Below are 24,927 nucleotides of genomic sequence, written 5' to 3'. Positions count from 1 at the left end.
CCCAAAAAAAAAAAACCACCAAAAAACAACAAACCAACCAACCAACCAACGACATGGAGTCCACAACTGGAGAAAAAATGCTACATTTTAAATATCTCCAAACTGAAGTCATTAAAACAAAATCTTCTAATCTTTAAAGACACCTAACACTTAAAGGAAGATCATTTCAGTGTAGAGAGTATAATTTCTCTGTCTATGCCATCTCCAGTGACAAGTTTGCTGTCTCCAGTGATAAGCTCTCTGTAGCTTAGCTGAACCTTTTCTGAAGTCTTGCTTTCTCCTTAGGCAAAAGTTAAAAAAACCAACGAGGGCAGAGAGGACCTACATCAGCTCTACTTTCTATGGAACAATTGCAATCATATCACAGGAATTTAGCATTATAGGAAATTAAATAATGGAAGAAACCCAAATCATCAAATAAAATACACAGACATTAAACATACACTAGACTTTTCCAGATGATAAACCAAACTTTCAACTCATTTAAATCAACACAGATTCATTAAAGCCAACACACTTTGTTATCATGTACTTTTCACTATTGGAAAAGGGACTTGAAGAAAACAAAAATTATGTGTAGTTGTTCCATAATCCTTCTGCACTTCTGAAATGGTGTAAATGAATTTATTAAAATGAGACTAAAGTCTTCCCTCCCTGGTCCCAGAAAACAACAACAAGGTTGTTTAGCCATCCTTCTTAAACTAGCCAAACTGTATGACAGCAAAAGAAAACTTTAAAATTCCATAGCAGAGTTGGGTAGAGCCAGATACCTTTCAAAGAACAAGAAATCATGTAGAAATTATCTAGACTCCAAGTGTTCATGAAAACAACTCATGTCTCATAAAATCCCCTCTACCCAAATTAGCACATTTCAGCTTTTAGTTACTGCCTGTCAATCCAATGTATGCTATGTAAACTTGCCTTGCACAGATTTTACTTGCTCACTCTTCTACAGAGCTAATTTAAAACCATGCCTGCTCTACAAATTTTCCAGCAGGACAGATCTGCTAACTTAATATGTTGTTTTACAATTTATCACAAAAAAGACAATGAAGTTAAATGCAGCAGAAGGATGCAGATAGTCCCAACAGTTATGGTTCATTGATGGTGTGTTCTGCAGCCCAAACTAAAGATTTGTAGTGGATCAAGTTATTTTTCTTTTATATCCCTAGAAAAGTCTACTAAATTACACATATTTTGACACCTGTAATTCAAGCATAAGGGAGAGACAGCTAATGAATTAAAACAGATTTTTCCTCTAGCTTTCTTGGAGCTTGTCTATCAGTAAAGAAGTTACCAGGGATTTTTTGCCTTTTCTAGTATATTAAGCGAATGCCTCATGCAAAGGAAATTCCAGTTTTCTTCTCTCTATTTCATACTCCAAAACAAAACAAAAATATGCAGGAGTTGTTACTGAGACAAATGATAATTTGCTCATACAGGCAAGCAATTCAACAATAAGACAAAGCAGACAACTGCAGATTGGTTTACAAGATGTGGATCATAAGAACAGTCATCTTTCCTTTGAAAGGCACCTATTTATCACCTGCTAACAACTTTTTAGCCTCCATGGACAATCTCTGAGAAAAAGCAATGACTTCTAATCTGACTGTCCAGGTTAAAATGCTAGTCTGAAATCCAGAAGCAGCCACAGCCACTGCCCTTTATTGAATGAAACATGTCTGAAGGTTCATGCTGACCTGATAAGAGAAGTCTCTCAGATGGTGAACAGAGAAAGACTTTCATAAACTGCAGAGCAAGGCCATGACTGTGCTCAGATGCCAGCTGTGTTTTAGATAAGAGGACATAGAAATGTAGAGTTGCTAAGCATTTTTGCTCTTCTTTTTTTTTTTTTGTTATATAATTCATATACATGTTCATGGAAGAAAGAGAACCAGCTCTGTCTGTAACATCTCCAGAGGAATACTGTGGAATGTCTAACTATTCTCCCTCAATTTGGTCTAGATCAAGAGGTGTCCTCTAAAGGGCTCTCTCCTGACACATGATGTTACCATCAAATGTAGGTTAGCTCAAGAGGAAAAGGTGAAAGTTAACACAAACTTCAGGGCTGGTCATTAGTAGCTATCCCACAACAGTCATTTTCATTGATTCCTTTCATGACATGGCTTTATTTACTGCGTACCTCAATAGAGATTTTCTCTCAAAATCATGCAGATATGGTCTCACTGAGACATGGTGGTGCTGTTCTTACTGCATGTGTGCTAAGGCCACTTGTCTTGATTGTCAGCTGTGAAAAAAAGATTCAGGAAAGCAAAATGTAGCTATAGGTGAACCATGATATAAGGACAACAGGGTCTATACTGCCCTGCTTCTGCCTATTTCTGTAGAAATCATGAAGAGGAGAAGAAAATAGTGGACAGGAAGAAAAAGGTGTTGCATCAGTGAGGTCAAAGATTATTTTTATTACATTTATAGATCTAGCTAAGTTAAGCTAAAGGTAGCACTACATTCTTTTCTAATAAAGCCAACAAAGAAAGCAAACAGATACATAAAATATAGCAATATAAAATGTTTGTAAATAAAATAATAAACTGCTGAAAGGATCAAGCTTTTCAATATTTTTGAAGTGCTTATATTGATATTTCATTTGCAAGAGGTAACAATGTTCCTTTAAATCATTGAGAGTAATTGAACAGATCTGGCTGTAGATTGCTTGCTGTTCTGAGGATTAAATATAGGAAATGTAAGTCGCCATTCTATAGTTAATGGTCCCATAAAATAAACAAAATCTTACTCTGCTTGACTTTTGTGGGTATCAGAATTAAAATTATTTTTTCACTTAAATAAACTGGTATCAAATCATTTAAAAGCTTATACACTTTCTAGCAAAATGTACTTCATGTCTTCTTACAAAAAGTAAGCAATGCACTGTGCCATACCTTTTACAGTACTGTTTGCAGAAATAATGTCCCATTGCTGTTCTCCCTGATTGGCTGTAAAAAACATGTACAGGATTTAAACAATGTCTGAAAGTCCTTGACAACATTACTTCAGATGTCCAGATGATGTATAACAAAAATCTTTACAGCTTTACTTGCAAAACCAGTCACGCAATGCTGAATTTTTTTGTGCTATACTTTCTGCTAAGTGTAATTTAGAACATGCTTGCATTAATGTTGTCAGGCAAGACTCCAAAATAGAATAAAAAACCTACGGGTAACTCACCATCATTCTTTAAAATTGCATGACTACTTATGTATGAAATCAGATTGGGGTTCTGGAAAGGAGATATAATAGGATTTCCTCTAAGGATCCCTATGAAGATGTTTTGGGAAGCAAACAGCTTTTCTCCAGATCTTGTAATTAGACCTCTTAAATCATATCATTCCAACAATTATCACTACTACAACTTGCCCTCAGCTCCTAATGCCTTTCAAATCAGTGATTTTTGAAGCAATGTAACTGGAGTTAAAGAGCTCAGATGAGCTACTTGCTAGAGATATAAAAGGGACTCCACTCAAATTTTAATGGCTTAACTATTCTGAATTCTTCAAATATTCTACAGTTTGCCTATAATGCCTACAGTTTCAAGGACACTGAAATTGTTCTGAAGAACAAAGAGACTAGGGTAACACATTTTAAGCAAAATTAATATTGGCTTAGTAGAATTAATATAACATATTTTATTCTGACTATACTTTTCTGAATATAGCAACCTGGTTCAACATTTATTGCCCCTTCAACTCTTGTTCTACTCAAATTAAGGGAGCCAAAAAAAGCCACAAGTGTTCACCGAAAACATTTGTGCTTCCTAGAAGCTGATCAGCAATAAATGTAATACAATACTATTAACATGCTGTAAACAGAGTTCAAATTTAATCTTTTATGCACTTGTGAATACAAAGCAGCAAAGGATGCAGAAGAATAGCTTTGCAAGAAATCCTCTTTTACTGGTTAAAGAATAGATAAAAAATAAAACAAATAGAGAATAGATAACAAAGGTTAAACAATGTAATGTTTTAGTTTTCTGTGTTACTCAACACAGATAACTTCTGTACAAGGTCACTCTGGATAAAACAGACAGAATCTAAATTGTCTATAATCATCTTGCCAGTCCTCAGTCTGCCTTTTTTGAATCTGAGCCCTAGAAGAATCCAGATTTATACCCTTTTTATTAACATAATACTAGAGAAGCAGTTATGAACATCAGTCACAGCTAATAAATATCTGAAACTCTTTCTTTTGGATCTTCCTGAATATACTTCAAAGTTGCTAGACCTTAATTCCATTTGTCTTGGGTGGGATTCCACAGCTTAACCTCTCCCAGGCTTTATCTGGGACACAATAAGATGTTGGTCATGATTATTTTCTCCAATATATCTACAGATTTATATGTATATGACAACACAGTGATCACATCTGCAAAACAAGAAGAAAAACATTAATCTCTTGAAAGGTAGGAACATCTACAGAACTGTTTGAAAGCTTTGATTTTCCCCCGAACTGAGCTAACCTCATTCCTGGAGGTAAAGCAAAAGAAACCCAAAAAAGACCCAACACTCCACTCAGATCACCATACATGATGTCTCCCCGTGTCTCTTGCAGTCTGACTCTCAACTTTCCATTGATTCATCTCGCATGGCCTTTTCTAATCTATTTGTGTCCCCTCCCCTTTTCTAATGTATTTGAAGTTTCAGATCTCTGCTGAACCCAGACATAGCCCTAGGAATAGTATCCCATTTCAGCCTATATGGAGCCAGTTTGACTCCCAGTAGCCCAGAAGCCACTCATACCTAAAATTCTTTGAAGTTTTATACCTTAGGCTGCCTTATCTGTGTCATTGTTCTACATTCTCACTCACTTCTTGAGCAACCTTGTTGCCATTTCTCATGATTTAACTCTATGCATTCAGGCTGGCAACAGAACAAAACTAAACTGAGAAAGAGTCATAGTCAATACTAGATTCATAACAAATTCTCAAAGTATATATTCCCAGCTTTATAGATTGAAGAAAATGCATTCTGTAAATGCCAATTAATATATTTTTTTCAATTCTAAGTAGTTACTTAAATTGTAATCAAAAGAAGCAGAACAACATTCATTTTAAATACAAGATGCTTTGTGACTCAAATTTATTGACACCACTAAGATTCTTTTAGCCCTTACAATATTTTCCGGAAGCTGTGAAAAGCCAGGCCTACTTAGAATGTAAATGCTTACCTTGCTTCCCTGAATGGAAGTAACACCAGAATTTGGGCCCCTACATTCCCTGTCTAATGCACAAGAAGACTTAGAACTCTCAGAAGGGCTACCCTGCACTGTTAATAGAGAGTTCCTGAGAGTACCCCCTAGAAAACACTGCACTATGGAGTGCTCACTTCTGTGACTCTGGATGGTCCTTCCAGCCCTCCTGGAAACAGGGTCTAGCATCTCCTCCTGATGACAAGGACATAACTTTCACACAACTGAGAAGGACTTGTTTTCTTTTAGAACAAAGCTGCACCATGGTGGTGTTCCTCTGAATATCAGTGGGTAGCGTTCATTTAATAGAGCATTAAATGGCTGTGGCTGTGCTAATTAAGGCTGGGGCCCTTTCCAGCTGATGGAAAGAAGGAAATATTTGGAGGAGTTGGCTGACCTGACATTCTTTAGACATTTATTCTCAGATAAGACAAATCACATCCTGAATACATTTATTGTTAAGGTAGTCAAGGTAGTTTCCACCTCAAAAATAGGCACCTAGAGTTCAATTAAACTAACCCCCTACCCCTTCCCAGTGACTAGAATACTTTGTGGAAATGTGGAGGACCCTCTCTAGCCTGAGTGGTTTCAAAGCCAGGCATTGCTCCTCCAGATGGACAGCCCTTATCAGAAGGCAGTGTGCCCCCCATGCCTCCGACAGAAGCTGCACTGTCCTGTAGAAAAGCACACAATGCACAGGCCAGTCATCTGAAAGACTCCAGGGAAAGTAAGTTTGTACAACACACTGATCTAAACATTTGCTTTTCTTTTGTTTCTTTTGTTCATTTGTTTTCTTGTTATTTCCTACTAAATGTAAACACATAAACAGCCCTAGAATCAAGAATCAAACCCAGGACTCCTTTTCTCTTAAGTAAGCATCACCTCCCAGGTAAGTGTATTAGCCCCAAATCTGTAAAATAAAAGATGGTCAAACTGCCATCACTTCTCCTCCAGCAGCTAGTTATTTAAGGAAAATAGCTAGAAAGCAATGCTGACAGGGACCCAGTTCAGTAACTCCGTACTGGAATGCCATTCAGCAAGAAGTTCCACCTCCTCTGCCAGGGCAAAGACTTGGGCACTGCTCTGCTTCACTTCTGACTTCCTAGCATAAGTGGGAACTAGCTTGTGCATTCTGGGCCTGCACAAATGACAGGACTTTATGAATCACACCCGAGGGACTATCAAGTGATGAGAAAACATCTAGATGCCTCTTGGTTTAAGCATTTATTGTGCAAGCAGAATTTGGATGACAATTTAGATTTAGGTGTCAGATACCTGTTGAGCCCATTTTAGATGACTGTAACTTTTTTTCCTAATATTTCCCAACAAACAAAACAATATTTCACATCAAAGATTAAAAGTTTTTAAAAGCCAGATTAACTATAAAATCCTCTAGGATAAGCTTTCTAGTAAATCTATTCAGACAATTCTTATAGCTTAATTTACATAAAACTATGATATGAAAATGGTGGAGCTTAATGTGCATCCATCAAATTATTAAACAGAAATTTTTTCACCTGTTTGTTTTATTAGTATTTTGATTATAGAACTGTAAAAAGAGGTGAAAGGTATCTGTAATAACATTGTTAAAACCAGAATTTGGATCAGGTTTTCAACAAATTTATCAAAGTGCAAGCATCAGGCAAATTTGGGTTATGCAGTAAATTTTAGCATGAAACTCTTCAGAAGTTTACTGTATGATTTCAGTATGGCAATCTACACTAGTAAGAATAGTTTTCGCTTTGATATTTAGCCTAGCCAAATTTGGGGATGAAAAAATTCACAAAATGACCAAATATAAAACTCAATATACATATAGGAGGGAAGCCCGATTTCCAATCTCTGGGAAAAAAATCAATTAGGCATTGTCTAAGAAGTTATTTGGCAAAACTGTTTTCAATTTATTCTTTGTCCAAAATGAAAAAATTCCACAGATTTTGTTTATATACCTCCACTGGCCACGCTTCACAAATAAATGGAACTGGTAAAAATCTTATGCCTGCCAAGAGAGAACCCCCCCTTGATTATTGGCATTTCAATGCAATTACAGAATTCAGGTTTAAAAATTAGACTGAATGATAAAAAGCACATTCTTCATAAATATTTAACCTTCTTCAGTATGACAGTAATTATAGTGTGGAGCTCAGTAGCTGTATATTCCATTTAAAAGATCTGTCATGCCTTCCATTCTAAATGCTTCTTTTAAAAGGTTTGCAATGCCAAGATAAAAAGAAAACTCCCCCAAGGTGGAAACTTGGAATAAAGTCTCAGCTTCTAAAAATTATTATTAATGGTAGATTCTGAGGATGAGAAAGAATGTTTGAAATACAGTGAGATTTACAACTACTGCTTTCTTTTCCTGAGCAAAATATTTAATAACATTAGATAGTCATTCAATTTTTACATTCTAAAAATATTTGAAAAAATTGCAAAATATTTTCAAAATGAAAACACTGATTCTCATGAAATATTTTTTGTTTTGAAACGTCCTTTGATCCTACTGATAACATTTCATAATTTAAAAAAATACTAGAAGTAAAGATAAAGTATTTGGTGTTGAATACAATTGTTTTAGATCAAATCATAGAATCATAGAATGGTTTGGGTTGGAATGGACCTTAAAGATCACCCAGTTCCATACCCCCTGCCATGGGCAGGGACACCTTCCACTAGATCAGGTTGTTCAAAGCCCCACCCAACCTGGCCTTGAACATTTCCAGGGAGGGGACATCGACAACCTCTCTGGGCAACCTGTTCCAGTGCCTCACCACCCTCACAGTGAAGAATTTGTTCCATATATCTAATCTAAATCTGTCCTCTTTCAGTTTAAAACCATTACTGCTCATCCTGATAAAGAGTCCCTCCCCATCTTACCTGTAGCCCCCTTTAAGTACTTGAAGGCTGCTATAAGGTCTACTCAGAGCCTTCTATTCTTTAGGATGAACAACCCCAAATCTCTCAGACTGTCCTCATAAGGGAGGTGCTTCAGCCCCCTGATCATTGTTGTGGCCCTTCTCTGGACTCTCTTCAACAGGTCCATGTCTTTCTTGTGTTGGTGACCCCAGAGCTGGACACAGCACTGCAGGTGGGGTCTCACAAAAGCAGAATAGAGGGGGAGAATCCCCTCCCTCAACCTGCTGGCCACCGTTCTCTTGTTGCAGTCCAGGATGTGGTTGCCTTTCTGGGCTGCAAGCGCACATTGCTGGCTCATATCCAAGTTTTTCATCCAGCAGTACCCCCCAAGTCCTTCTCCACAGGACTGCTCTCAATCCACTCGTCGCCCAGCCTGTATTTGTGCATGGAATTGCCTTGACCTGTGTGCAGAACCTTGCACTTGGCCTTGTTGAACTTCATGAGTTCTGCACAGGCCCACCTCTCAAAACTGTCCAGGTCCCTCTGGATGGCACATCCCTTCCCTCCAGTGTATCAACTGCATCTCACAGCTTGGTGTAATCAGTGAACTTGCTGAGGGTGCACTCAATCCCACTGTCCATGTCACCAACAAAGATGTTAAACAACGCTGGTCCCAATACCGACCCCTGAGGAATGCATCTTGTCACTGCTCTCCATTTGGACATTGAGCCGTTGACCACAACTCTTTGAGTGTGACCATCCAAACCAATTCCTTATCCACCAAGTGGTCCCTCCATCAAATTCATGTCTCTCCAATTTAGAGGCAAGGATGTTGTGTGGGACAGTGTCAAAAATTTTGAAATGTTTCAAATTAAATATTTCTTTTCCAGAAATTCCAGATAACCAAAAAAACTATTATTCAATCAGCTTTAGATAGGTATAAATACATTTTGATAGGTAAAACCATACTTTCCATATTATAGAAAACTAGAGAATAATTTTGAAGATTTTGCTAATGCTTAACTTGAAATTCTAAGTTGTCTAACTAGGGGAAGCTAATTCATCCATTTGAAGTCTGATGGTCTGGGGGTGGGGATAAGGTGGGAAGAGAGAAAGTGCTAAACCTCAGCTATGATCATTAGTTAAGTGAAGAAAACAAGTCTTGTCAGGAGAGGGTGATATTTGTGGCTGTGCTGGCACCCAGGCATTTGACTTTGGTTTTCACTTGTCATAGAAGCAGGATGCGTAAGTCTCTTGCCAGAGTAGAGTCTTGTTTTGCTACTCAGCAATTGCAGTCAGAGCACCTTAGGAACAACCCCCTTTCTGGCAAGGAGAGAGCAGGAGCAGATCCCAGGAGCTATTTTCCCATTCTCTGCCCACACAGCGTGGATAAGAAACTAGGCTAGTTTGCATGTGGGTGGCTGGGGGAAGGAGGTAAATAAAGACACATATGTTTATACGGCAATTCATCTCTACTGGAAGTCAGTGAGGTTTGGAGCCCAGCTGCTGCTTATGCAGCGTTGAAAAGCTTCTTCTCCTTGGAGCTGAACTATTATTAGAGGCAAAATTCCTCTCCAGCTTCATGGCTGTATCAGTGAAGAGTAACTGACAGTATCTCTATAAGATGCTGCATACACCTCTTCAAGATTAGTCAAAAGAATGCAGTCGAAACTCAAGTTTCACTTCAGATTCTCTTAAGCACTGAAAGATTTAATGAGAAGGCCTTTGTGCTTCAGTTCCTTCCTCTTCTAGGCTTTTTCTAAAAGATTAACTTTTTCTTGGGTATTCATAATGGCTTTAGTCCTAATTACCTGTATACTATCATGGACTATTTTTATTCATTTTCATTGCTTTGCATTTATGACAGTGAATTTCATTGCATTTTTGTCACTATCAGTTAACTAGCATGAGAATTTTCTGCAGCTCCTGACAATCAGCTTTAGATATGTCTAAATAATTTTGAATCATATACAAACTTTGTTGTTTCCCTATTCAACCCTTTTGCAGATTTTTTGAATATGCTACACAGTATTTGGATCTCACTTCTAACTTTCTTGTATAGTCATAACCAAGCATATACTCCTACCCTTTTTTCCATATCTTTTACATAGTCACTGACCTATGTGAGGACTTTTCTTTTTTCCCTGTGACAGCTTCATTTCTTCACCAATATTAGCTTTATCATCCTTACTGATATGCTGTTGACTTTAGAAGACCCCTAGTAGATGTGTGAAATAGGAGTTCCCCCTACGGAGTGACTCTTCCTCCAGATAACATGTAACCATTTCTCTACTAACTCTAGTACATAGGATTCTCATCACTCAATATAAAGTGTTTTTAGCTCATTATGAACGTCATATTTCTACATTCTCTGGGAGAATCTTTAAAAGTTATTTAATATACAAAAAGATATTGGCATTTAGATGGTTATTCAGCTAAGTAACCTAAAATGGTGTATGAATCTACACATTTGTCTAGTATAAAAGCCAGATTCACTGACCCTTAGTTTCTTAAGATTCCTTCTGTTTCTTCTGAAAGTTTGGTATCACACTGGTCACTTATTGTTACTTTTGTATTAAGACTGATTAAAGAATGGGTGATGTACCACAGTCATTGACCAAATTCACTTCAATAGGTCCTATTTCCCTTCCTACTGTTCTAAATTTACTGAATTTCAGAGAGAGAAAGAACAGCAAAAGCAAGGATTAAATAATTAAATAATAAAGAAAGGAGAGAAGTGCTCTAGCCATCACTCAGAGACAAAAAGACACATGAAGAAATAAAGTGGGGCAGAAATAAATTTTTCAAAAATTAACTTTTTTTTTCCCAAGCAAAATATTCTACTGAAGACTGCTCTGTTCTCAACACTTTGTAATAGATAGAACTCACCTTCTAGAAACTTACTGCTCTACTTGCATAGTATCTCCTTTCTAGGGTTACAAAATGGAAGGTTTGAGGTACTCATCCTCCTTTTGGGGAACTATGACCAATACTACTGACATGCAGCTTTCTTGGATAAAAACCTATGAAAAAAAAAGAACTTTTAAATTAAGTAATCTTCATACACTGTTTGAAGACAGATTTTCCTTTAAAATTAGACCATAAATGACAAGGTGAGGCTTGAAGCAAGAATCTGGATGACAAATATTACTTGCAAATAAACAAGAAGGCCATAAATTCATGAATTTGAAAATACAAGGAAAAATAAGTATGTTTCCTTCAGGAAGACATGCTTATCTAAAGATGAAGCTGTCATTACTGGGACAGGGCTACCTCTCTTTTATGCACTGTGCTACTTCTTCACAATAATGTGTCACATTTTAACCTGTTCACATAACCATGGCTCTTGAGTAACAAAGATGATTCCCTCACATGTGCCTCAAAACCCAACGTCTACATTCACCTACACTCTTTCCAAATGCTTTGCACATCTTAAGAAGAGACATGAGAATAAAAAGATTATCTGGCCTAGTATTTTCTTTTAAGAAATCCTAGTTATTAGTGAACAGATCATTTTTATCGTTTGATTTCAAGGCAGAAGTAATTTTTGGCAGTTAGCTTGTCTGGTTCAGCTATTATTTAAACATTGTTAAAATACAAGAAGCCACAATAAATGAAATTTATTTCACTGAAGTTGCTCACCTTTATGTGAGCATAATCATGTGAGTATGAACATATATGAGTCCATAATTTAAGTTTTTTTGCAGTTCAATAGTCTAAGCTGCTCTATAACTCTTGCAGTGAACTGACTCTTTCAGTGTCCTTTATGGAAACGTATTGGAAGCACTTGATTGTCTTTGTCCTTATCCTCATTCATTATCATCCTCAACACATTATCAAAAGTAAAATTTACACAACAGCTCAGGCTTAAGAACCAAACAGAACTGAAAGGCTTTATATGTGAATGTTGGAAGACTCTGGAATGATATGAACTGTGAGTGTTCTGACACAAGAAGATACTCTAGAAAAGGCCACCTCCTTCCTTTCTGATGCAGATGATGGTATGAATTAGTTTCATTCTGGAAATCAAACACTTGAATCGTAATATGAGATACAAATCCAGATATGCTACTTATGCACCAAGTTCTATTCTGTCATGTTATATTTCTCTATTTCTGTAGGTAGGAAGTTCTGTCCCTTTTCCTGCCAGGAAAAAACCAGAAAACCTGCTGCAACAGACAACTCTCTAGCGTCATTACTATGCAACATACTCCCTGCCTGTCACTGCCTCTGGAGTAGTAATCCTTGCCTTCTCCTGAGCACCCAAAGAAAGTCATGAACTTGGCATGATCCACCTCTTGGACCTCAGACTGCCATGCAGTCTGGATATGCATGATGGTGTCCTAAGGTACCCTGAAGGCTTGAGCATGCCAATCACCACATGCTTTAGAAGGTACAGCCATGCTAAGGGTATATTTACAGGTTCAGGATATGTTTACATGCTATGTTGAAAATGATGCAAACTTAAGAAATTTCCAAGCCTATGTCCCCGTGCTACTTAGACCTCTTGTCCTTACCTCTCCACTGCAGTTTATTCACCCTGAAGGGACTTCCTCCTTTATTCTCATATAGTATGTGCCAATAAAATTAGTTGCAGGACTTTCCTATGAATTAGATCACTAAAATTTTCTAAAATTTTTAACTCCCCTTGGAAATATTTTTTTGTATCATGTTTTTTAAACACAGAACATTTTCATGAAGCAGGTGACAGTTCAGTGCCCTAGATAAGACTGTCCTATCCAAACTCTCCCAGAGATCCTGTTTTTCAAAACCTTTAGAAAACTGTTTGTAGTAACACCATTATTATAATTAAGTAACTATTAATCTTTAAAGAAGTCTCAAAGAACTACAAGAATTTGGGAAATAAAATGGACTTTCATAATTAAACAGTTTTAAAGGCAGAAAGGGTCAACATGTAGATAGCAAACAGAAAAACACATTCTTCATTAGTTTATAGCCATATAATAAGCAAAAAAATATACCTTCAATAATCAGTTATCAGTGAAATGCCTGACCTATTCAAATCAAACACTTCTAACTGGGTATGAATAAGTAGAAGAAAGATTTAATTCTTATCAACAAGCTGTTCTGAATCTTTATGGCAAAGATGGATGGAGAGAGGGTGGAAGGAAGGGAACAGAAATGGAAATATCTTAAATGACTAGATGCATTTCTAGATGATAGATATGCTCAGAAAGATTCACATAGCAAGATAATAACTAGAAATAAAACTCTAGTCATACAGCACCAAAGTAGAGAATGCAGTTGCTGGTAGGATTCCTGAAACAGAATCAGAGAAAGAGGAAAATAAAGAAAATGGAAAATTTGAATAAGAGTACAAAAGATTACACACTAGAAGTAGAAGTGTGATGGGGAAAACTACATGTGAATGTTGGAGACAAAAGATGAGGGAGACACCCCCTCCTTTCTAAAAGACTTGCTGATTTTTTTCAGAAACTGTATCAGGCTAGAATAGAAATGGGAGGTTATACTTTGCGGTGAAAACCACAAAAAATTATACAAGATAAGAGCTCTAGTGTTAGGATACAAAGCATCTCAGCCCAAGTCTATAAAACTTCACAAATGAGATTTCCAACTCAGCATTACCAATGCCTGAGTGTCAAAAGAAAAATGAAAGGTTGGGTCCTCTGTTATCAGGAAATAATTTAGTGCCATTGACTTCAAATAGAGGTGGAGCAATTAACACTAGCACAGAACCTGGCCTGATCCATTAGTTTCCATACTAACAAGGGGGAGCACAATTCCCTGTTAATTTGTGACAAACTTAAAATAACTCTGATTATTGCAGCTCAGAAAGTGGAAGATGAAACAAACACTGCAGAGCAGTAGGAGGAAGTTCATTTTATGAGAAGCAGCTCTTCATTCTCCTTGCAAAAGCAGTTCCACTGTGAATAATCTCACTAATGTTTTTACATGCATACAATGAGTATATATACACTGATGAAGGACCTGTCCTGTCCAGATATCTGCGAAACACAAACGTATTCAGAAAGGACAAAGCTCACTTTAAGATGTTAACACAACTTAAATATATTCCTCAAGTCTCTGGTAACTCCCATTGGCTGAACACTGATGGTGACTGATGCAGTAGGTCCTGGTACCTTGAAACTCCAGATGTGAGAGACTTAAACTCTGTTTGAGCCTGAAAGTGGAAACACACTAGGGGTTCTGTCCAGAATTTTTGCTTCTTTCCTTTGGGTTTGGCCAAAGGAGAAACCCTGACTTCATAGATTCATAGAATGGTTTGGGTTGGAAGGAATCTTAAAAATCATCTTGTTCCAACCCCCCTGTACATAAGCAGGGACACCTTCCACTAGACCAGGTTGCTCAAAGCCCTATCAAATTGGCCTTGAACACTGCCAGGGAGGGAGCAGCCACAGCTTCTCTGGGCAACCTGTTCCAGTATCCCACCACCCTCACAGTGAAGAATTTCTTCCATATATCTATCTAAATCTACTCTCTTTCAGTTTAAAGCCATTTTCCCTTGTCCTATCACTACATGACCTTGTAAAAAGTCCCTCTTCAGCTTTTTTGTAGGCCCACTTTAGGTACTGGAAGAATGCTAGTGTCTAAGCCTTCAAACTACTGGAAGAGTGAGCAGAATTGAAGCTCTGCCCATCCCACTGGCAAAACACAGCTTTTAGTCATCTTCCCATTCCTGGTAGAGTTAGCTAGAAATTTTTCCCTTGAACTGTTATGCCAGTGTATAAGTGTTCTACAAGAACAGGATGTGATGAGCCATTTGACAGAAGCAGGTAGCTTTCCTACAGAGGATAGCACACTTTACTGGCAGGTGACCCAGCTTCCCAGCAGTGTGTCAGACAAACTGAACATAGCCACAATTCTGGCAAATGCAGAGTAACAACTAAAGCCACAAGTGGTAGGGTTTTAGGGCTCCCTGACAGGGACTTGGAAACCTTTTGGTCATGAGACTTGAGTGAAGCCAAGACTGCCATGCTGACTGGATGTGGCCAGGGATATGTAAACCACCACGATTGTGGTGTCCAGGGAGCTTAAGGAAGTTCACCAACAGTTCGCTTTTAAGAATACTATATAAATGATTCTTTGTGTTTTCATTTCTTCATACAGAAAAAAGTTCAATACATTTCTTTCTAACAGAAATGCCATTATTTTGTTCAATCGCAGAAATACTTTTTAAACTTTCTGAATCTCCTACTGAATGTAAATACATATTGCAATGAGCCTCAGTACATGGGCACCCAACCATATCATTAGGCATCCTGAGAATCTGTGAGGCTTCAATGTCTTTGCTGGTCCAGACCCTAAAATACCCTCAAAAAATTAATCTTTCATTGGAGAAATGTCTATAGAAAACAGAAAGTGCAAGCAGGGGAATCATTAACCTGTAGAAGTTAACACATATATTAAACTTTGCTGTTTCAGTGGGAACTTCGATACAACAAGGACAAAGTTCTAGGACTGGATCAAAGTGTTGGGACTGCACATGATGCAGAGCATCAACCTCTCTCATTAACATCTATGTCTCCTGCAGTCCATGGATGGCTAGGAAGACCAAGACCTCGAAAAAAATTCCTGGAAAAAAAGAAAAAAAACCCCAAACCACTGAATAAAATAAACTCATGAAATTGAACAAGACTTGTTTAAAACTGCTTAGACCATTAAAGCTAGGGAGCCTACTCCGGATAGAAAAGTTTTCATTCCAAATACACGATCTGCTTATTCTTCCTTTCATGTATGGAACAACTGACTCCTTTCAACTCCCTGGGAACTGGCATTTCATGAGTGGTTATCTCTTACTACCTCCACACAAAAATCTTCTACTTTATATGAACAATTAAATATTTATTGTACATCGGACTAAACAGTTCATCTTGAAGATCACACATTTGAGAATATAGAAGGCCAAAGTTTGACGTTTTAATACAATTTTTTATCCTGGAGCATAAAAATATTTCCAGGGAGGGTTTAGAGGGGGGAAGTTGCTCAAAATTGTACACTTCCTTTAAGAACGTCATTGGAGTAAATTGTCATTTTCCCAGAGAAAAGGCTTGTTGCAGATATTCAGGTCATTCCACTACTAAGATCTCCATCTCACATCAGTCTAACTAGCAGACAGCTCATGGACTTGCACTGCCAGGATGTCACTTCCCTATTCCTTTGGCAGCCCACCAAAAAAATGGCTCCTGTGTCTCAAGTGGGAGCTGCCTGCACATGCCAGTCACCTTACAGAGACACCCATAACAAGGCTGACAGAGAGTGGTCAGAAATACTCTAAGAGCTCCATGTTGGAGTTTCCTAAAATACAATGTTTCAAATACTTCCACTGTACAGGAAATCTCATATTTCTTATTTTCTGCTCAAGTTAGGAAGAATATTAAAAAAAGAAAAAGGTCATGTGGGTAGACATATAATCTCCCACTCTGATTTACTTTTAAACTTCATTTCCAGCTCTGAAACCCTTTCTCTACAAACAGATAGTCAAGCTCTGCCATTACCTGAATACATCCAAAAATTAATCCACTGATGTCTTCTGTTATAAACAAAAAAACCCATACTTAGTAGGTGCTTACTTCTCACAGATTACTTTTTGTCATAGGATTCCTCTGGGGGCCTAATATTAGGAAAGTTCTTTCAAATCTCAAATTACAGTTCCTAAAGTGTGTATGGTGAATGTATCTGTGACATTTTAAAAGACATTTTAGCTCATTTGCAGTCTTCTACCAACAATTTGTCAAAAAACAGAGAAGAGTCTGCTGAAATGAATAGTCTTTTGGAAACCAGCAATTCCATCTAAGGAGAAATTAGCAAATAATCCACATGACAGTAACAGATGCTGAGCACAGCAAATCAACCAACACCTAGGCAATCTGAGTGAACCCCAAAGCACTGAACAAGAGAAATCACAGTATGATAATGGTACAAGAGATTTAACACCCATGTGGAAGAACAGATACGGTATTGCCAATGCTGCTGATGTTGCATGGAGGTTTAGGTTTTGGTCAGAATTTTGAAGACATACGCCCGTTTTCCACTACATTTTGACAACTTCAAGTACTAAAACAAGGGAAGTTTCATTTAAATTATGAAGAATTTACCAAAAAAAGTTATTCAGGAACTGTGAAGTCATATGAGATGCACTTGGGCATAAAACAAAGACAATCTTCAGTACTGGTAGGAGTTTTCCAAACAGTTGGAGACCAAAAAGTTCAATAATACAAGCAGCTGTTCCTGGTTGGTTAGGTAACAGCATTTACAAGAAGTCTTCTAGAGCCAATGCTCTATATGTTGCCATATTTCCTTTGTTTAAGTTCAATGTGATCTGTGTGCACTGTGTAAACACAACATGCACATAGTACTGATAAAAAGGGGACATTATATCTGGCAGCATCACTGGATTCCCTTACAATAGCAATAATTTACTTAGAAGAAGCCTCCCCCTAACAATCACAGCATGCTCACTGTGCAACAATTCTAATTCCAGTGTCCGGATACCGTGTCTTTGTAATTTAACCTCAATTTCATCATCATATTTCCTGCTTTTATATCTACATCTGCCTGGCAAATAGTCTCACTGGGAAATAGCTTGCAAGCAAGGAAGAAACTGGGCATAGGTAAAACATTTAACGTCTTTAGGATAAAAAATATTCTCTGCTGAAATTCCTCTTCATAGTGAGAGATGCCCCTTTAACAAAGAAAATAAAGCTGGAGTCGTGTGTGCAACCTCTTCTTCCCCAAGACTAGAGGAAGCAGTGCACATATTTTGCTGTTGGGTCACAGTGCATCATATGAGATGTCTAAACATCTGCTGTATGTTGATGTGGTACTTCACATAACTGTGCCCTGATCCTCAAGTAGGGTTCAGTCACCACAGCAAAATAAAAATCACAGTTATAATAACAATCAGGCAGCTTTGCTTACTGATACAATACCATGATGTAATTTGTGTTCTTCTTTTTTGATGGTTTGATGATGAAAAGTGCCTTTCGCTCCTACCATTTCCATACCATTAAATGAGGTCATCCTTTGCAAACACAAGGGATCTGAAATAACATTTGTAATGAGTTATTAACTGTAGTATAATGAAAAAAACCTTCTGAACTTTACAAAACTGCCCATGATTTATAATGATTGTATATCAAAAGATGTCAGGGGAGGGAGTGCAAATGAGACTATAATAACTGAAACAAAGACAGAAGAATAAAGAAATAAAGATAAAAAGAGGCAACCACACTGATAGAGTTGCTAGGGCATTAGAAGAAAAACAGCACTTACAATTTATCAAGTGATTAAGCTCAGATACTACTCATTAGGGAGACTCCAGCTTTCTGAACAATAACATTTGGCACTTGCTAAAAGTAGAGGTGTATTTTCCACTAAGAGTTAGCATCAAGAATGAAGATACAACCTCTTAAGACTTCCCAAAAAAACCTGAACTTGAGCACCTGTGTAACTGAACACGAACTGTCCCTCTTAGTGTCAATGAAACTGCTTAGGATTTCAAAGCTTGGCATGCATGTAGTGTTGAGCTTTTGACAAGCTTGTTCATGTTTTGTACTAAAATCTTGTTATCAGGAAAAAAGGGAACTCAGCTTAGATACATAGATAAGAATTTATTGTTAGTCCAATTAATATTTTAGCATGTAATCAAAATGTAACATCCAGTTATGCCCAGGTACAACTATACCTATGCATATGTTTTTCATTATCTAAGTAGTACAGAAGAACCCTCTTAACACTACAGGAAATTATATACTATCTTCTTAGTACCTACCTCCTTTCTCTAGTGCTACTCACACTCTTTTAATGCTCCTCTAGCTCCTAAAGTCAACAGCTCCAGGCTTCTGTAAGAAGGGGGCAAGAGAGCCTTATCTGAAAGGACTTGAGAGCAACCTTATTTCTTTGTCCCAGTTAATACCAAAGGCTGTTTTTTGTTACCAACTACATCTATACACTTGTAAAACAAGCTAAAATCAGCTCAAGCTAAGACAAGCCCAGCAAGTTCTAAGACCCTGCATCGCTAGGTCAATAAAAAGCCTGTGGCTTTTTAATAGTAATGGCAAAAATTGTTTTTACTGGGCTACATCTATGTTTAAGACATGTGGGTGCTTGTATACAGTGCAGAAGAGAAGGGTAGGTACACAGATGTGACTTTCTACAAGAGGCCAGTCTACTGACTGTTATGTGAATACACAGACCTTGACTGTAATGGAATTAAACGTGAGGCCTGCAAACCTGCTGTCAGAGCTATGTTTTGAAAATCTGTTACCACATCAATGTGCTAAATCATAGGTATAGTTTCATTTCTCTCACATCTGATACATGACTGACTTCTAGAATTACAGAACTGTGTCTGTTACTTCAGTATTGTATAAAAATTTGACATCATGTTTCTAAGTGTTAAATACGTAGAATAAGATAACTTCTGGAGTCAGATGGCTTTGCTAGTGGAAACTAATGCCCCTTTTAATTATTTAGAACTTTTGAAGAATTATCAGCTGAAAGTATGAAAAGGAATGGAAAAACATCTACTTGGATTTTTTGAAAAATCTGGGAGAAGATATTCAGGAAATTAAAGTGCCTTGAGTGATGGATACAACTTTCCCATGGGACTGAAATGACAGATTATGTGCAGAAAGGGTTAGTGGTTAGCACAGCAGGTGTTAACGGTGTTGGAAAGATTCAGTGATACAGGTTTTTACAAATAGTCTAAACAGGGAGTAAATAACAACGTTGCAGAAGACAAAAATTTGCATTAATTGGATTTAGAAAAGCTAAAACTGAAGAAAATTTAGATGGCTTTAACAAAGGCAACCAAAAAGACAATAGGGATTCAGGGTAAAATTACCACAAAATTTGATTATATAATATATGATCCTTGATACTATAAAAAACCTTCTTTCAGTTTCCTGCCCAGATTTATGAGAAAATTTTGCCCAGAACAATATCCTATATGATTTATCTTTACACCTCTCAGGGTAATATGTAGTCACTTAGAGAAAAGGTACTCGATGAGACGGACTTCTGGTCTGATCTGATGAATACATTCCAGTGTAAACATAGCAAATATAAGAAATAAATAAATGTTCAGAGAAAATGTAGAGCTTGTTACTCAAATAATTTTTATAACTTCTTTTGTTATCAGGAAAATGAATGTGATGTTGCCAAACAAGCACAGGGGGGATTAGGGTTATACTGTTTCTTGGACAAATCTTAAATAACAAACAAAAAGAGGCCAAGAATGTAGTCACAGGGCAGTTATTGAAAGAGTAGACTAGAGTAGCCATGCGAATCAGGCATCTGTGATAAAAAGCTGGTGAGCTATTCTAAATGTTTTCTGTACTGGAAGTTGAGCAATAAATTCTAAAGTTGTTAAAATATTGAATTTAAATATATTAGTTACAGATAGGCATTCTATAAGCTGAATTTATTACTGGTTGCCAAGTTCCTTGAGTTATGTCAAGACCAACTTTCAGCTTCAGGCTTGACTTAATACTTGACATTTTCGAGTCATAACTGCTTGAGCAGTACTATAAAATACAGGGCTAAAAATGTTTGTGTGGTGTTGTAGCATCTCAGGTTTTCTGTTACAGATTGCATCTCAAAAGTGAACTTGTTACTGCTGTGGTCAGGAATAGAATAACATGTTGGACTGACTAACCCAGAGATTTTGATTCAGCTACTCTTAAGTAGTTGACATGAACAAACAAATGACATTTTGTCTTGAGATTACCAACACACGAAACACAGACTCTCAGTTACATCAAATTTCATGTGACGTTTTTAAAACACACCCTCTACTTCCCACTCATCTCAAATGGTCTGCAAATAGCAAGATATCATGCAATCCCTATACATTAGCCACACTGCAGTCTACGGCTTGTCAAAGATTGGGGTTTTTTATAGGGGTTTGGGGTTTTTTGTTTATGCTGAAATAAATATACAGTTTATGGGAGTTTGGCTCTTTAAGCTTCAGTTCTGTAACATGTAACATGAATGTGAAAATGGAACAAAACTTGCCCTTGCAGAGAGGAAGTCCAACTGCATGCCAGATTGTGTTATCAAGAATGTAGACAACAGGTCATGGGAATTGACAATTCTCATTTACTTGACACTTGTGAGACCTCATCTGCAGTACTGCAATCCAGATTTTGGATTCCCTGAGATAAGAAAAATGTTGACATGCTGCACCAAGTTCAGGAGATAAGCCACTAAGATAGGGAATTGGAGCACATGGTTTATAAGAAGCTGAAAGAGCTGTGTTTGTTCAGCATTTGGAAGAGAAAGCTTAGGGAGACTTTATTGCTGTTCACAACTACCCAATGCAAGGATGTAAAGAAGATGGAGGCACAGTCCCTTCACAAAGGTCCATAGTTAAAGGACAAGAGGCAATGGACAAATTCTTACCTCAGTGGGAATCTTGTATTCCCAGATACTGTCATAACAGGGCCAAAAAACCCTCTAAAATTCTGAAGTGTTTTTTAATATTAAAAATTAATAACTATGAACTAGCTTACTATTTTTACTATTTTACATTCTTCTAGAATTCTCATGCATACTCCACACTTTATCCCAGACAACTACCTATGTGGAGATGAGGGATTTTGAGAAGTTATGAGTTTTTAATGATTGTTGAAGAGCATCAGTTTTCGAGTGTATCAACAAGACAAACAAGGACATAAGATCCAACAGTGAGGAAGCTGCAAAAACCTCACTTGGAAGCAATAAGCATGTCCTAGGAGAAAAGAATTTCCATGTTCAAAGCTGCACAAATTGAGGTCTGGAAAATCAGATGCCAAAGAACAACAGTCTTCAGTCTAATTCAAATAACCAATTTATTTTGTTGGGGACTCAAGGAGGATGAAATCCCTTTGCTTTAAAAGAACTGTCTTACTGAGTGAGCATTTTATCAAGCTGTGCTTGATAATACCAAAAAAAGAAATACTAAAAACTGCATGAAAACACTCAACAACAATACTAAGCTCATGGGTAGTTTACTTTCTCTCATGGATCCAAAGAACTTTACAAGATAAACAGTATTATTTCCCTCTTTGAAATAGAAGAAACTGAAACACCAATGTTAAATGACTTGACAAGACACCAACTTATCTTGGACTTAGATTTGGACTGTCTGAATATCAGTCCATTGCCCAGTGCTGTTAGTCCACTAACCAATACTGTTTCCAATTGCCTGGCAGTATGTTCTGAGCATGCCAGTATAACTGCATATATTTTGTATGTAACATAATAAGCTTTTTGGTCTTTTTGGTTTTCTTGGGAAGAAAAAAAAAAACAAAACAGGTATGGTCAGTTTGTGTTCTAAGGTGTATGCAAATTGGCTGATCATGTCTCTATTAAGTCCTCTAACATTTATATAATCCTTAAGAGTCTCAAGACTTTTCTATTTATATAAGCAGTCACTGCATTTCACAGTTTGTCCTGTCAGCTCCCTTGAGGCCTGCTACATATCTTGGCAGGACTTGTTATATCCCCAAAGGAATCAGTGATTATTCTTTCAAATGGAGCTGCCACTACATTGGAGAAAGTCTTCATAACAATGGGTTATTTTTGCTGTAGATGGACTTCTTCTTCCCTCTTTATAACTAATTTGAAACTAGAACATTCAGCAAAACTGTAAATGCAGTATGTCTCATTTCTCAATGGGAAGATGTCTGCATCAAGTGTACTCCATAGTGAATTAGTTTCTCTGTCGGTAAATGAATTCAGTATCCACTATCATTCAAGTAGGGTTCACATTCAGTATCATCTACATAAAGAAAATATATAGTATTAGCATTCAGGTTTGATAACTTTTTATGAAAAAATTATAACTTGTTATCACAGTTAACATAATCAGATTTAGTTTAAAAGGACATGATCATGTGATGGAAATTTTGTGATAAAGTTAACTAGTGTTTTATGTTTTGCCGTTGTGAATGATGACATCAGCACTGACTGAAGTTATCAGAACACTAATGTGTAAAATAGGGAAGACTGACAGGTGTTACATTTGACTCCTCTTTGAAGAACTGTGCTTTAAGTCCAGATCTATCCAAAAGTAAAATTAATTAGTAAAGTGCCTTGCATGACTGGAATAACTATAGTATTAGAATATGCTGAGTTTGATGGATTCTTGTGGAAATTAAAATATCTGAGACAGATCTTCAAATTTCTTTTCTACAGGGAAAGATAGACAAGATGCAGAAGATATAAAATGATCGTCTACTACCTACCTATCATTATTATTAACAATAATGAAGCAACACACAGTAGATCAAAAATCATCCCTTGTATATACCCTAAAAGGATTAAATTCACCTTGCTGTGGAGGATGAGGACAAAGTTAATGTACCGTATAATCCCCACATACGTCCAAAAAGCTGTGTTATTTCAGTTGCTTTTCAGTCAGGAAGGCAAAAGCAAGGATAATGCTTTTGGAACAAATAATTTATACCTTTGAATTAATTTAGCACACATGCTTAGATTCAGAGAAAACACACAGCATTCATCCTGACAATTGTTTTGCAATGTGTAACAAACCCAGAAGAGACATAAAAGACTCCTTAAAGGGTAAATTTCTTCCACTGACTGTATTTCTTATGTCCAAATAAACAGATAGCATTTAGTCAGCTGTGTATGTGCTTTGCACAGTTAACCATGCAGGCTTAAGACCATGATTGTTTGCTTAAAACCACTCATGAGTAGCTTTTTTCATCAATACTGGGGTTGATCCTGAAATCCTAACTTACAAAAATCCGACTAGTGCCACTTTGTGATCCAGCTGCTGAACCAGAACCCAAGCCAGACATCCCATTGGTTCTATGCAGCATACAGGGAAGAGGTGTTAGGAAAAGCCTTCCCACAGTTACATGGTAGGACAACAAGGCAGGAAACAGAGACACACTCCCTTAAATTCTGAGAATAAGATTTCTTAAAGGGGAGAAATAGTGTGGGATGAGTTACAATCCTCTCCATGCCAGACAATCAAAATGGTCATTTGGCTGCAGAGATGACATAGTAGACCAGGGCTCAAAGATTATTCACTCTAGTTGCTTCCCACTGGCTCTTTATAGTTTCTGAAAGAACAGACCTTTCCCAGAAATCCAGAAAATCACTGCATTCAGCATTTATGATTAGTGAACCACCTGCTCTCCACAAAGCAGCCTTCATTAACACTTTTTTCCAGTAAAAGAGCTTCTCCACAGTCTGCATAAGTAACCTCACAGAAGATTTTGTAGCCATTACAACAGTTTTCTAGGATGCTATTTGTGACCAAATTATTGTGGTTGGTTTAACAATGTACATGCTGTCTGTCACTCTCTTCCCTTTACCTCAAAGAACCCCGTTTATCTAAACAGCTCCCTGCTTCCCACCCCATCCTTCAAACACATGAGAAATACAGTAAACACAATGGTCAAAACCCACCTTTTCTTATGTTCTACAGAGCAAAGACAGTTCTGACAATACTAGAAGACATGTAGTCTCTTCTCCATTACTCAGAATAAGATCTCACAACCTTTGTATGACTTCTACCATTTTAAGTCTTCTTCTGGGCTCCAATTTGGTCTCATCACATGCTACAGCTCAACTACAGTCCTTCTCAACCACCAGCATTATAACCACAGATTCTTAACCATTAGCTTCTTTGAGGTAACAGCCCCAATATGATTCCCTGAGTTCCAGCATCCTGCTTAGGGTTGTCTGTCTGTCCTGGGCAGAGCTTTGGTCTGTTCATCTGCTCACATTTATTCCCTCTCTCTCTTCCTTTCTCAGACTCAACCCTCTCCTTATATCTTCTTTGATGGCCAACTTTCTGTAGGAAGCAGGTGACACTTTTTTCTCTTCTATTCTTTTCCCCCCTCAAAAATATTG

At 37.3% G+C, this 24,927-nt stretch overlaps 1 long non-coding RNA gene across 1 annotated transcript in view; it reads right to left on the bottom strand.

Annotated features, from left to right (window-relative positions):
- The window catches only part of LOC141922635 (uncharacterized), a 50,052-nt gene that overhangs the window by 10,703 nt on the left and 14,422 nt on the right, over nucleotides 1-24,927 (bottom strand). The window contains exon 2 of the long non-coding RNA XR_012623028.1: nucleotides 2,901-2,954. This is a non-coding gene — a long non-coding RNA (uncharacterized LOC141922635). The remainder of the gene's footprint in view (nucleotides 1-2,900; nucleotides 2,955-24,927) is intronic.

Source organism: Strix aluco, chromosome 4, assembly GCF_031877795.1.
Source record: "Strix aluco isolate bStrAlu1 chromosome 4, bStrAlu1.hap1, whole genome shotgun sequence".
Lineage (NCBI taxonomy): Eukaryota > Metazoa > Chordata > Aves > Strigiformes > Strigidae > Strix > Strix aluco.
This window is presented reverse-complemented; position numbering and strand designations above follow the sequence as displayed.